Source organism: Nomascus leucogenys, chromosome 1a (genome assembly GCF_006542625.1).
Source record: "Nomascus leucogenys isolate Asia chromosome 1a, Asia_NLE_v1, whole genome shotgun sequence".
NCBI lineage: Eukaryota > Metazoa > Chordata > Mammalia > Primates > Hylobatidae > Nomascus > Nomascus leucogenys.
The window spans coordinates 103,349,081-103,361,744 of NC_044381.1; the positions used below are offsets into that span (position 1 = coordinate 103,349,081).

General features: G+C 41.4%; 1 protein-coding gene across 1 annotated transcript in view; it reads left to right on the forward strand.

Annotated features, from left to right (window-relative positions):
- FANCM (FA complementation group M) overlaps nucleotides 1-12,664 on the forward strand; it is a 68,829-nt gene that overhangs the window by 2,349 nt on the left and 53,816 nt on the right. The gene's annotated exons all lie outside the window — the stretch shown is intronic.

Here is a 12,664-nt window from a genome sequence, read left to right on the forward strand (position 1 = left end):
ATGATTGCCAATGTGCTGCAGCCTTGGTGACAGAGCGAGACCCGTAATCCCAGCACTTTGGGAGGCCAAGGCGGACGGATCACAAAGTCAGGAGATCTAGACCGTCCTGGTTAACACGGTGAAACCCTGTGTCTACTAAAAATACAAAAAATTAGCCGGGTGTGGTGGCGGGCACCTGTAGGCCCAGTTACTCAGGAGGCTGAGGCAGGAGAATTGCTTGAACCCGGGGGGCAAATGTTGCAGTGAGCTGAGATTGTGCCACTGCACTCCAGCCTGGGCAACAGAGCAAGGCTACGTCTCAAAAAAAAACAAAAACCAAAAAACACAAATGAATAATCCAAATAATAAGAACTTTTACATGGGGCCAGATCAGTTTTCCACTGTAGTATTTATCTAGTTTGACATGAGAACTACAACATTTCCTACGACCTGCCTAGCTTTTTTTCAGTGGTTTCAGGACTTTGCTCCCCTCCCCTCCCCTCTCCTCCGTTCTCCTCTGTTCTCCTCCCCTCCCCCTCCCTTCACCTCCCCGCTTCCTGTCCCCTTCCCCTTCCCCTTTCCCTTCCCTTCCCCTCCTTTCCTTTCTTTTCTTTCTTTTTTTTTTTTTTGACAGAGTTTCACTCTTGTTACCCAGGCTGGAGTGGAATGGCATGTGCCCTTGGCTCACTGCAACCTCTGCTTCCTGGATTCAAGGGATTCTCTTGACTTACCCTCCCGAGTAGCTGGGATTGGGATTACAGGTGTCCACCACCACACCTGGCTAATTTTTGTATTTTTAGTAGACACGGAGTTTCACCGTGTTGGCCAGCTCATCTCCAACTCCTGACGTCAGGTGATCCGCCCGCCTCAGCCTCCCAAAGTGCTGGGATTTCAGGCGTGAGCCACTACGCCCAGCCCAGGAGTTTCTTTAAATTAGTAGTTTTCAGACTGCAGTGTGCATAAGAATCCCTAAAACCTGCTAAAAATGCAGGAAATTTTTAAATAGTAAAATGATTTTTAAAAGTTGTTACCGTTTTCAGTTTAAGTTTTATTTTGAAATAACTTTAGATTTCCAGAAAAATTGCAAAAATTGAAGTCTTTGTTTGGTCCTCTCCCATCTTCCCCTAATGTTAACGTATCATATAACCGTAATAAAATTATCAAAGCCAGAAAATTAGCATTGGTTTATGAGTAACTAATCTGCAGATCTTGTCTGAATTTTGCCAGTTTTCCCACTGATGTACTTTTCTGCTCCAGGGTTCAGTCTGTGATCTCACATTGTGTTGTCATGGCTTCTTAGTCCCTTCTAATCTGTGATGGTTCCTCTTTTTTCTTTTTCTTTTTTTTTTTTTTTTGAGACGAAGTCTCACACTGTTGCCCGGGCTAGAGTGTAATGGCATAATCTCGGCTCACTGCAACCTCCACCTCCCAGGTTCAAGTGATTCTCCTGCTTCAGCGTCCCTGGTAGCTGGGATTACAGGCACCCGCCACCATGCCCGGCTAACTTTTTGTATTTTCAGTAGAGACGAGGTTTCACTATGTTGGCCAGGCTGGTCTCGAACTCCTGACTTCGTGATCCGCCCGCCCCGGCCTCCCAAAGTGCTGGTATTACAGGTGTGAGCCACTGTGCCTGGTTGCTTCCTCTTTTTTCTTGTTTTCCATGACCTTGATGCTTTTGAAGAGTAGGTGCCAGATATTTTGTAGAATATCCCTCAATTTGGGTTAGTCTGATGTTTTCTCATGATGTGGTGACGTTATGCATTTGCTAACAATGATCCAGAAGTGATGCTGTACCTTTCTCAGCATATCCTATCAGGGAATATATGACGTTGCCTTGCCTTTTTACTTGTGTTGTTAATCTTGACTTAGTTAAGATGATGTCTTCTTGGTTTCTTCATTGTAAAATTACTGTTATTCCCTTTGTAATTAATAAGTATCTTGTGGGGGAAATACTTTGAGACTATGTAAATAATCCTGTTTTAGCATGCGATGGTGGTTCCTGGCCTGCAACAATTATTGTTGTGATATTTGCCTAATCATTCTTTCTCTCTTTTACATTCATTAATTTGAATTCTTCTGCAATAAAGAGCTTTTTTCCTTCTATGGGCCATAGTCCAATACTATTTTATCAATTTTATTAAGATTGTTCCAGCTTTGGCCATTAGGAGCTCCTTCAAGCTCCTGTGTCCTTTAGACGTGCACCTTTTTTTTTTTTTTTTTTTTTTTTAAATAGGGTCTCACTGAGTCCTCCAGGCTGGAGGGCAGTGCACAGTAATACTCACTGCAGCTGAATTTCCTAGGCTCAGGTGGTTCTCCCATGTCAGCCTCCTGAGGAGCTGGGACTACAGGTGCATGCCATGACATCCAGCAAATTTTTGTATGTTTTGTAGAGACAGGGTTTCCCAGTGTTGCCCAGGCTGGTCTAGAACTGCTGGTCTCGAACTCCTGGGCTCAAGTGAACCACCTGTCTCAGCCTCTCAAAGTGCTGGGATTATAGGCGTGAGCCACCACACCTTGCCACCCTTTTTTTTTAATGCTTCTGTAACTTTCTTACATCATAAGATACATTATGCTCCTTTAATATTTTTTCAGCCCAGCCATGGAATCAACAGTATGTCTGGGAAATTCTGGTTTCCTTTATTGAAGAATGGTAAAAATGCAGATTTTGAGACCTGTCCTATGATATTCTGATTTTAGTAGCTCTGAATGGTCTTCCATATTGAGTAAGGATTTTTATTTTATTTTATTTATTTATTTTTTGAGACAGAGTCTTGCTCTGTCACCCAGGCTGTAGTGCAGTGGCTCTATCTCCGCTCACTGCAACCTCTGCCTCCGGGTTCAAGCAATTCTGCTGCCTCAGCCTCCTGAGTAGCTGGGATTACAGGCGCCTGCCACCATGCTCAGTTAATTTTTGTATTTTTAGTAGAGACGGGGTTTCACCATGTTGGTCAGGCTGGTCTCGAACCCCTGACCTCGTGATCCCCTGCCTCAGCCTCCCAAAGTGCTGAGATTACAGGCATGAGCCACCACGCCCGGCTTGAGTAAGGATTTTATTGGATACATTCTGTGACAGCCTTTAAAAAATTTTTTTTTATTTTTATGGGTACATAGTAGATATATATATTTATGGTATATATGAGATATTTTGATACAGGCATGCAATGCATAATAATCACATCAGGGTAATGGGGTATCCATCACCTTAAGCATTTATTCTTTTTGTTACAATCCAGTTACACTCTTTTAGTTATTTTAAAAAGTACACTTATTACTGACTATAGTCACCCTGTTATGCTATCAAATATTAGATCTTATTTATTCTATTTTTTTGTACCCATTAACGTAGTGTCCCCCCTCCTACCCCCCTCCCCTACTACCCTTCCCAGCCTCTGTAACCATCCTTCTACTATCTCTATGAGTTCAATTACTTTAATTTTTAGCTCCCACTAAAAAGTTAGAACATGTGAAGTTTGTCTTTCTTTTTTTTTTTTTTTTTTTTTTTTTTTTGAGACGGAGTCTCGCTCTGTCTCCCAGGCTGGAGTGCAGTGGCGCAATCTCGGCTCACTGCAAGCTCCGCCTCCCGGGTTCACGCCATTCTCCTGCCTCAGCCTCTCCGAGTAGCTGGGACTACAGGAGCCCGCCACCACGCCCGGCTAATTTTTTTTTGTATTTTTAGTAGAGACAGGGTTTCACCGTGGTCTCGATCTCCTGACCTCGTGATCCGCCTGCCTCGGCCTCCCAAAGTGCTGGGATTACAAGCGTGAGCCACCGCGCCCGGCCTTGAAGTTTGTCTTTCTGTGCCTGGCTTATTTTACTTAACATAATGACCTCGAGTTCATCTATGTTGTTGCAAATGACAGTATCTCATTTTTTTCTTAACGCTGAGTATTACTCCATTGTATATATGTACCATAGTTTATTGATCCAAACATTCATATGTTGATCGACACTTAGGTTGCTTCCAAATCTTGGCTATTGTGAATCATGCTGCAGTGAACATGGGAGTGCAAATATCTCTTTGATATACTGATTTTCTTTCTTTTAGGTATATACCAAGCAGTGGGATTGCTGGATCCCATGGTACCTCTATTTTTAGTTCTCTGAGGAACCTCCAAACTGTTCTCCATAGTGATAGTACTAATTTACATTCCCACCAGCAGTGTATGAGGCTTCCCTTTTCTCCACATCCTCACCAGCATTTGTTATTGCATGTCTTCTTGATAAAAGCCATTTTAAATGGGGTGAGGTGATATCTCATTGTAGTTTTGATTTGCATTTTTCTGATGATCAGTGATATTGAGCACCTTTTCATATACCTGTCTGCCATTTGTATGTCTTCTTTTGGAGAAAAGTCTATTCAGATTCCTTGCCCATTTCTTAATCAGATTATTAAACTTTTTCCTATAGAATTACTTGAGCTCCTTAATATATTCTGGCTATGTGCTTTTGAGACAGGGTCTCATTCTGTAGCCCAGGCTGGAGTGCATTGGCACAGTCATGACTCACTGCAGCCTCAACCTCTGGGCCCAATCAATCATCCTGCCTCAGCCTCCCATGTAGCTGGGACTACAGGCCCGCAACACCATGCCTGGCTAAATTTTTTTGGTTTTTTTTTCTGTAGAGATCGGGTTTTGCCATGTTACTCAGGCTGTTCTCAAACTCCTGGGCTCAAGCAGTCCACCCGCCTCAGCCTCCCAAAGTGCTGGGATTACACCTGGCCTCCATATACATTTTAGGACTGTTTTTCCTATTTCTGTGAAGAATGTCATTGGGATTTTGATAGAGATAACATTAAAAGAGAGAGAGAGAGAGAGAGAGAGAGAGAGAGAGGGATTACGTTGAATCTGTAGATTGCTTTGGGTAGTGTGGACATTTTAACAATATTGATCCTTCCAATCCATGAACTTGGAATATCTTTCCCTTTTCTTGTGTCCTCTTCAATTTCTTTCAGCAGTATTTTTTAGTTTTCATTGTAGAGATCTGTCACTTCTTTGGGTAAGTTTATTCTTAGGCATTTTGTTTTATTTGTGGCTATTGTAAATGGAATCACTTTCTTGATTTCTTTTTCAGATTGTTCACTGTTGGCATATAGAAATAGTATTGATTTTTGTTTGTTGATTTTGTATCCTGCAACTTTACTGAATTTGCTTATTAGTTTTAATAGTTTTTTTGATGGAGACTTTAGATTTTCGCAAATATAAGATCATATCGTCTGCAAGCAAGGATAATTTGACTTCTTCCTTTTCAATTTGGTTGCCCTTTATTTCCTTCTCTTGCCTGATTGCTCTAGCTAGGACTTCCAGTACTATATTGAATAACAGTGTTGAAACTGGACATCTTTGTGCTGTTGAAGATTGTAGAGAAAAGACTTTCAGTTTTTCCCCATTTGGTACAATGCTAGCTATAAGTTTGTCGTATATTACTTTTATTATGTTGAGATATATTCCTTCTACCCTCAGTTTTTTGAGAGTTTTTATCATGAAGGGATGTTGAATTTTATCAAATATTTTTCAGCATCAGTTGAAATGATTATATGTTTTTTGTCCTTCATTTTGTTGGTATGATGTATCACATCGACTGATTTTTGTGTGTTGAAGTATCCTTGCATCCCTGGGACAAATCCCACTTGGTCATAATGAATTTTTTTTTTTAAACATATTGCTGAATATGGTTTGTTGACGATTTTTGCATCAATATTCATCTGGGATATTGGCCTGTAATCTCTTTTTGATGTGTCTTTGTCTAGTTTTGGTATCAGGGTAATACTCTAGCCTTGTAGAATGAATTTGGAAGTATTACCTCTTCATGTATTTTTCAGAATAGTTTGAGTAAGATTGGTATTAGTTCTTTTCTAAATGTTTGGTAGAATTCATCAGTGAATCCATAGGGTCCCAGGCTTTACTTTGCTAGGGGATTTTTTATTATGGCCTTGATCTTGTTATTTGTTATTGGTTTGTTCAGATTTTGGATTTCTTCATGGTTGAATCTTGGTAGGTTGTATGTTTCTAGGAGTTTATTCATTTCTTCTAAGTTTTCCAATTATTTGGCATATAGTTGCTCGTAGTAGCCACTAATGATCCTTCGAGTTTCTGTGGTATAGATTATAATGTGTTTTTGTTTTTTTTTGAGACAGAGTCTTGCTTTGTTGCCCAGGCTGGAGTACGGGGGCGTAATCTCGGCTCACTGCAAGCTCCACCTCCCAGGTTCACACCATTCTCTTGCCTCAGCCTCCCAAGTAGCTGGGAGTACAGGCACCCGCCACCACGCCCAACTCATTTTTTGTATTTTAGTAGAGATGGAGTTTTACCATGTTAGCCAGGATGGTCTCGATCTCCTGACCTCGTGATCCACCAGCCTCAGTCTCCCAAAGTGCTGGGATTACAGGCATGAGCCACTGTGCCCGGCCAGTCCTTTTTCATCTCTGATTTTATTTGGGTCTTCTCTCCCCACCTTTTTTTTTTTTATCGTTAGTCTGGCTAAAGTTTTGTCAATTTTGTTTATTTTATTTTATTTTTTCAAAAAACCAACATTTTGTTTCATTGATTTTTTTTATTGTTTTCATTTCAAATTCATTTATTTCTGCTCTGATTTTTATTATTTATTTTCTTCTACTAATTTTGGGTTTGGTTTGCTCTTGCTTTTCTACTTCTTTAAGATACACTGTTAAGTTATTTATTTGAAGTTTTTCCTTTTTGATATGGGCACTTAATAGCTATAAACTTGTCCCTTAGAACTAGTTTCATTGTCTCCTATAGGTTTTAATATGTTGTGTTTCTATTGTCATCTGGTTTCAAGAAATTTTTTAATTTCCTTCTTAATTTCTTCATTGACCCACTGGTCATTTGGAAGTGTATTGTTTGATTTCCATGTGTTTGTATAGTTCGCAAAATTCCTCTTGTTATTTTGTTTGATTTCTAGTTTTGTTCCATTGCGGTTAGAGAAGATGCTTGATATTATTTCATTGTTTTCAAATGTTTTAAGACTTGTTTTGTGATCTAACATATATATGGTTTATTGTTGAGAATGATCCAAGTGCTGAGGAGAAGAATATATATTCTGCAGCTCTTGATGAAATATTCTGTAAATATCTATTAGGTCCATTTGGTCTACAGTGCAGATTAAGTCCGATGCTCCTTTGTTGATTTTCTGTCTGGAAGATCTGTCCAGTGTTGCAAGTGGGGAGTGAAGTCTGCAGCTATTATTGTATTGTGGTCTATGTCTCTCTTTAGCTCTAGTATTTATTTTATGTATCTGGGTACTCCAAAGTTGGGTGCATATATATTTAAAACTGTTATATCCTCTTGCCAAAGTGACCCCTTTATCATTATATAATTATCTCCTTTCTTATGGTTTATGTCTTGAAATCTATTTTGTCTGATGTAAGTATTGCTACTTCTGCTCTTTTTTGGTTTCTATTGGCATGGAATATTTTTTTCCATCCCTTTATTTTCAGTTTGTTGGTGTCTTTATAGGTGAAGTGTGTTTCTTATAGGCAATAGATCATTGTGTCTTATTTTTTCATCTGCTCAGCCACTCTAGATCTTTTGATTGGAGAATTTAGTTTATTTACGTTCAATGTTTTTATTTTTATTTGTTTATTTTTTGAGATGGAGTCTCGCTTTTTCGCCCAGGCTGGAGTGCAGTGGCACAATCTTGCCTCACTGCAAGCTCCACCTCCCGAGTTCATGCCATTCTCCTGCCTCAGCCTCTCCTGAGTAGCTGGGATGACAGGCGCCCGCCACCATGCCTGGCTAATTTTTTGTATTTTTAGTAGAGACGGGGTTTCACCGTGTTAGCCAGGATGGTCTCGATCTCCTGACCTCGTGGTCTGCCCGCCTTGGCCTCTCAATCTATTTTTTTATTGACAAGTAAACTCTTACTCCTGCCATTTTGTTATTTGTTTTCTGGTTGTATTGTGGTTTTTTCTTTCATCTTTCCTTCTTTCCTTCCTTCCTGTCTCCCTTTTAGTGAAGGTAATTTTCTCTGGTGGTACCTTTTAGTGTCTTGCTTTTATTTTTTGTGTATCTGTTGTATGTTTTTAGATTTTAGGTTATCATGAGGTTTGCAAATAATATCTGTAACCCATTATTTTAAACTGATGACAACCCTAATTGCTTGTACAAACAAACAAGCAAGCAAAAAGAAAACTAAAAAAAAGTCTACACCTTAACTTTGTCTTCCTTTTTACCTTTTTGTCAGTATTTTTATCTTACTATACTGTTTGTATTTTCAAAAGATGTTGTAGTTATTTTCTATCAGTTCATCTTTTTGTCCTTCTACTTAAGACATGAGTAGTTTACACACTACAGATACGGTGTTATAATACTCTGTGTTTTTTAAATGTATTTACTATTACCAGTGAGTTTTGTACCTTCAGATGATTTCTTATTACTCATTAACGTTCTTTTCTCTCGGAACTTAAAATACTCCCTTTAGTGGTTTTTTTTTTTTCTTTTCTTTTTTGTAAGAAGGGTCTAGTGTTGATGAAACCCCTCAGCTTTTGTTTATCTGGGAAAGTCTTTATTTCCCCTCATATTTGAAGGGTATTTTTGCTGGATATACTATTCTAGGGTAAATTTTTTTTCTTTCAGCATTTTCAATATATCATGCCACTCTCTCCTGGCCTGGAAGGTTTGTGCTGAAAAGTCTGCTGCCAGACGTATTGGAGCTCCATTGTATGTTGTTTCTTTTCTCTTGCTGCTTTTAGGATCCCTTCTCTATCCTTGACCTTTGTGAGTCTGATTATTAAATGTCTTGAGGTAGATTTATTTGGGTTAAATCTTTCTGGTGATCTATATCCTTCTCGTACTTAAGTATTGATATCTTTCTCTAGGTTTGGGAAGTTTTCCCTTCTTATCCCACTGAATAAACTTTCTACCCCTATCTGTCTCTCTACCACTTCTTTCAGGCCAATAACTCTGAGATTTGCTTTTTTGAGGCTATTTTCTACATCTTACAGGCATTCTTTATTCTTTTCTATTTTTTGTTTTTGCCTCTTTTGTGTATTTTCATATAGCCTCTCTTCAAGCTCAGTATTTTCTTTCTTCTGCTTGATGAATTCTGCTTATATTAAGAGACTCTGTTGCTGTTGGGTTCTTGAGTATGTCAGTAGCATTTTTCACCTCCAGAATTTGTACTTGATTCTTTTTAATTATTTCCATCTCTTTGCTAAATTTGTCTGAGAGAATTCTTAATTCCTTCTCTGTGTTATCTTGAATTTCCTTGAGTTTTCTCAAAACAGCTATTTCGAATTCACTGTCTGAAAGGTCCCATATCTCCTGGTACCTTATTTTAATTCATTTGGAGAGATCATATTTTCCTGATGGTCTCGATGTTTTCGGATATTCACCTGTGTCTGGATATTAAAGACTTAGATATTTATTGTCTTCACACGCTGGGGTTGTTTATACCCATCTTTTTTGGGGAGAAGGATTTCCAGGTATTCAATGGGACTTGTGTGTTGTGATGTAAGCTGTATTTCCATTAGGGAGCACGCCAAGTGCAGTTAACACTTTAGTTCTTGCAGACTCAGAGGTAGTGTCTGAGTTTCAGAGAGAAACAAATAGAGTTTCTCTCTCTGTGCTGAGCTACCTGGAGCTGGGGGTGTGGTGACACAAGCCCCCCTGTGGCCACCACCACTGGGACTGCACTGGGTAAGACCTGAAGCTACCACAGCACTGAGTCTCACTCATGGCCTGCTGTCACCACTGCCTGCCTGCTGTCTATGTTTACTCAAGGCTCCACAGTCAGCAAGTGTTGAAGCCAGCCCAGCTTCTCTCCTTTCTTTCAGGGCAGCAAGTTCCCCCAGGCCCCGGGCAAGTCCAGAGATGCCATCTAGGAGCCAGAAACTAGAGTTAAAAACCTTAGAAATCTACCTTGTGCCCTGTACTACTGCAGCTAAGCTTGCACTCAAAGCACAAGATGAAGTCCTTCTCACTCTTTCTTTCCACAGGCAGAGGAGCCTCTCCCCATGGCCACCAGCACCATAGGCCTATGGGGTGTACTGCCAGTCTACTGCTGATTTTCACTTAAGGCCCAAGGACTCTTCAGTCAGCTTGTGTTGAATGCTGCCAGGCCTGGGACTCACCCTTCAGAGAAGTGGGTTCCCCTCTGGCCTGCGACAGTTTCAGAAATGCTGTTCAAGAGTCAGGACCTGGAATCAGGTCCCCAAGAGCCCATTTGTTGCTCTACCCCACTGTGGCTGAGCTGGTACCTAAGGTGTAAGACAAAGTCTCCTTTACTTCTGCTTTTCTCAAGCAGAAGTAGTCTCTTATCATAGCCATCATTGCTAGAGATGTGCTGGGTCTCACTGGAAGCCAGCATGTCTAAGAGTCTCACCCAAGGCCCATGACATATTACCTCGGTATTGCTGATGGTTATTTAGGGCCCAAGGGCTCTTTAGTCAGCAGGTGATGAATCTTGCTAGGACTGGGTTCTCCCTTCGAGGTAGCGGGTTTCCTTCTGGCCCAGGGTACATCTAGAAAAGTTGTCAGGGAGCTATGGTCAGGAACGGAGACCTCACGACTCTGCCCTGTCTTGTTGTGGCTGAGCTGATATCCAGGATGCAAGAAAAAGTCCTCTTTACTCTTCCCTCTTTTTTCCTCAAGCAGAAGGAAGGAGTCACTTTCGTTTCTGTGAGCTGCACAGCCTGGGGTTGAGTGAAGGGTGGTGCAAGCACTCCTTTAACTGTCCCAGCTGGTGTCTCACTAGCTCACGTGCCCCCCATGTTCATCGTCTCCAGAGCATTTGCCGGAACTTAAGTTCCAACCACTAGGATGGGGAACTCCCTTCTAGCTAGGGCTGGTCTACATTCTCCCTCTGTGGTGGCATTGACTGAGTTCCACTTGGTTTTGCTTTTCGCTGTGACAGAGCAACACTTAGTTCAATGCACAGTCTCACAGAAACTGCACTCTCCCTCCCCCAGGTTCTTAGATTCTTTCTCCACACCACAGGGCCTCTGGGGGATGAGGGAGGGGTGGTGTCCATGATTCAAGATTGTGTTTCCTGGCTGGACGTGGTGGCTCACGCCTGTAATCCCAGCACTTTGGGAGGCCAAGGCAGGCGGATCACGAGGTCAGGAGATCGAGACCACCCTAGCTAACACGGTGAAACCCCGTCTCTACTAAAAAATACAAAAGAATTAGCCGGGCGTGGTGGCGGGCACCTGTAGTCCCAGCTATTCGGGAGGCTGAGGCAGGAGAATGGCGTGAACCTGGGAGGCAGAGCTTGCAGTGAGCCAAGATCGTGGCACGGTACTCCAGCCCGGGCGACAGAGTGAGACTCCCATCTCAAAAAAAAAAAAAAACATTGTGTTTCCTACCCTTTTCAGTGCCTCTTTTAGCAATATGAAGTGAATACCAGGTACTGTGATTGCTCACTTGATTTTTGGTTCTTATGAAGGTGCTTTTTTGTGTAGATAGTTTTCAAATTTGATGTTCTGCTTGGGCGATTATCTGTATTTCCATCTTGCTCCATGCTTCCAATGATAGCTTTTAACTCTCACAAGCTGCAAGACTTTTCTTCGATCCTTTTCTTGATGAGCTTAGAAATTTCTATCCTATCTCTGGTTTTCTCCCTGTCCTCGTTTAAACATTCATGTTTTTCAGTCAGCTTAAAAATGTCATCCCCCTTTGGGAGGCCAAGGCGGGCGGATCACGAGGTCAGGAGATCGAGACCATCTTGGCTAACACGGTGAAACCCCATCTCTACTAAAAAAAATACAAAAAATTAGCCGGGCATGGTGGTGGGTGCCTGTAGTCCCAGCTACTTGGGAGGCTGAGGCATGGGAATGGCGTGAACCTGGGAGGTGGAGCTTGCAGTGAGCCGAGAGCGCGCCACTGCACTCCAACCTGCGCGACAGAGCGACTCTGTCTCAAAAAAAAAAAAAAAGTCATCCCTTCAGAAAGTTCCGTTCTAACTAAGCTATCTTGTCAGTGTTCCCTATCTTGTTATTTTCTTCTTAACATTTGTGATAATCGGTCATTCTTTTGCGTATTGATTATTTTGGTCTTTCAGCACCACTAAAATATCAGCTACATGAATGTAGGGATTATGCCGATTTTGGTCGTTCCTCTGTCATTAACTCAATGCCTGGCGTGTGGGAGTTACTCATGTATTTCTTTCATGAATGAACTATTAAAAGCAATAAGCTTCATTTTATAAAATGGTCACAAATGTACTCTAGATTTTGAATACATATAGGCCCCCAGTGATTATGGTGTGCCGTATTGGGCACTGTGCCAGGTTTTGGGGATACTAAGATATGATTCTTGCCCCAGGATGGTTTATTTTTCCCCCCCGAAACCAAGCCCTCAAAGCTTTCTTTTTTCTTTTCTTTTTCTTTCTTTCTTTCTTTTTTTTTTTTTTTTTTTTTTTTTGGAGACAGGGTCTTGCTCTGTCACCCAGGCTGGAATGCAGTGGCAACTGTAACTCACTCACTGCCGCCTAGAACTCCTGAGTTCAAGTGATACTCCAGCAGGTGCTTGCCACTTCTCCAGCAATTGTCTTTTTTTTGTAGATTTGGGGTCTTGCTATGTTGCCCAAGCTGGTTTCGAATTCCTGGCTTCAAGTAGTCTTCCCAGCTTGGCCTGCCACAGCCCTGGGATTACACCCTTAGGCGTGAGCTGCTGCCCGGCCTAAACCCACAAGGCTTTCTATTTTTGTCTGGGTGCCATGGCTTACACCT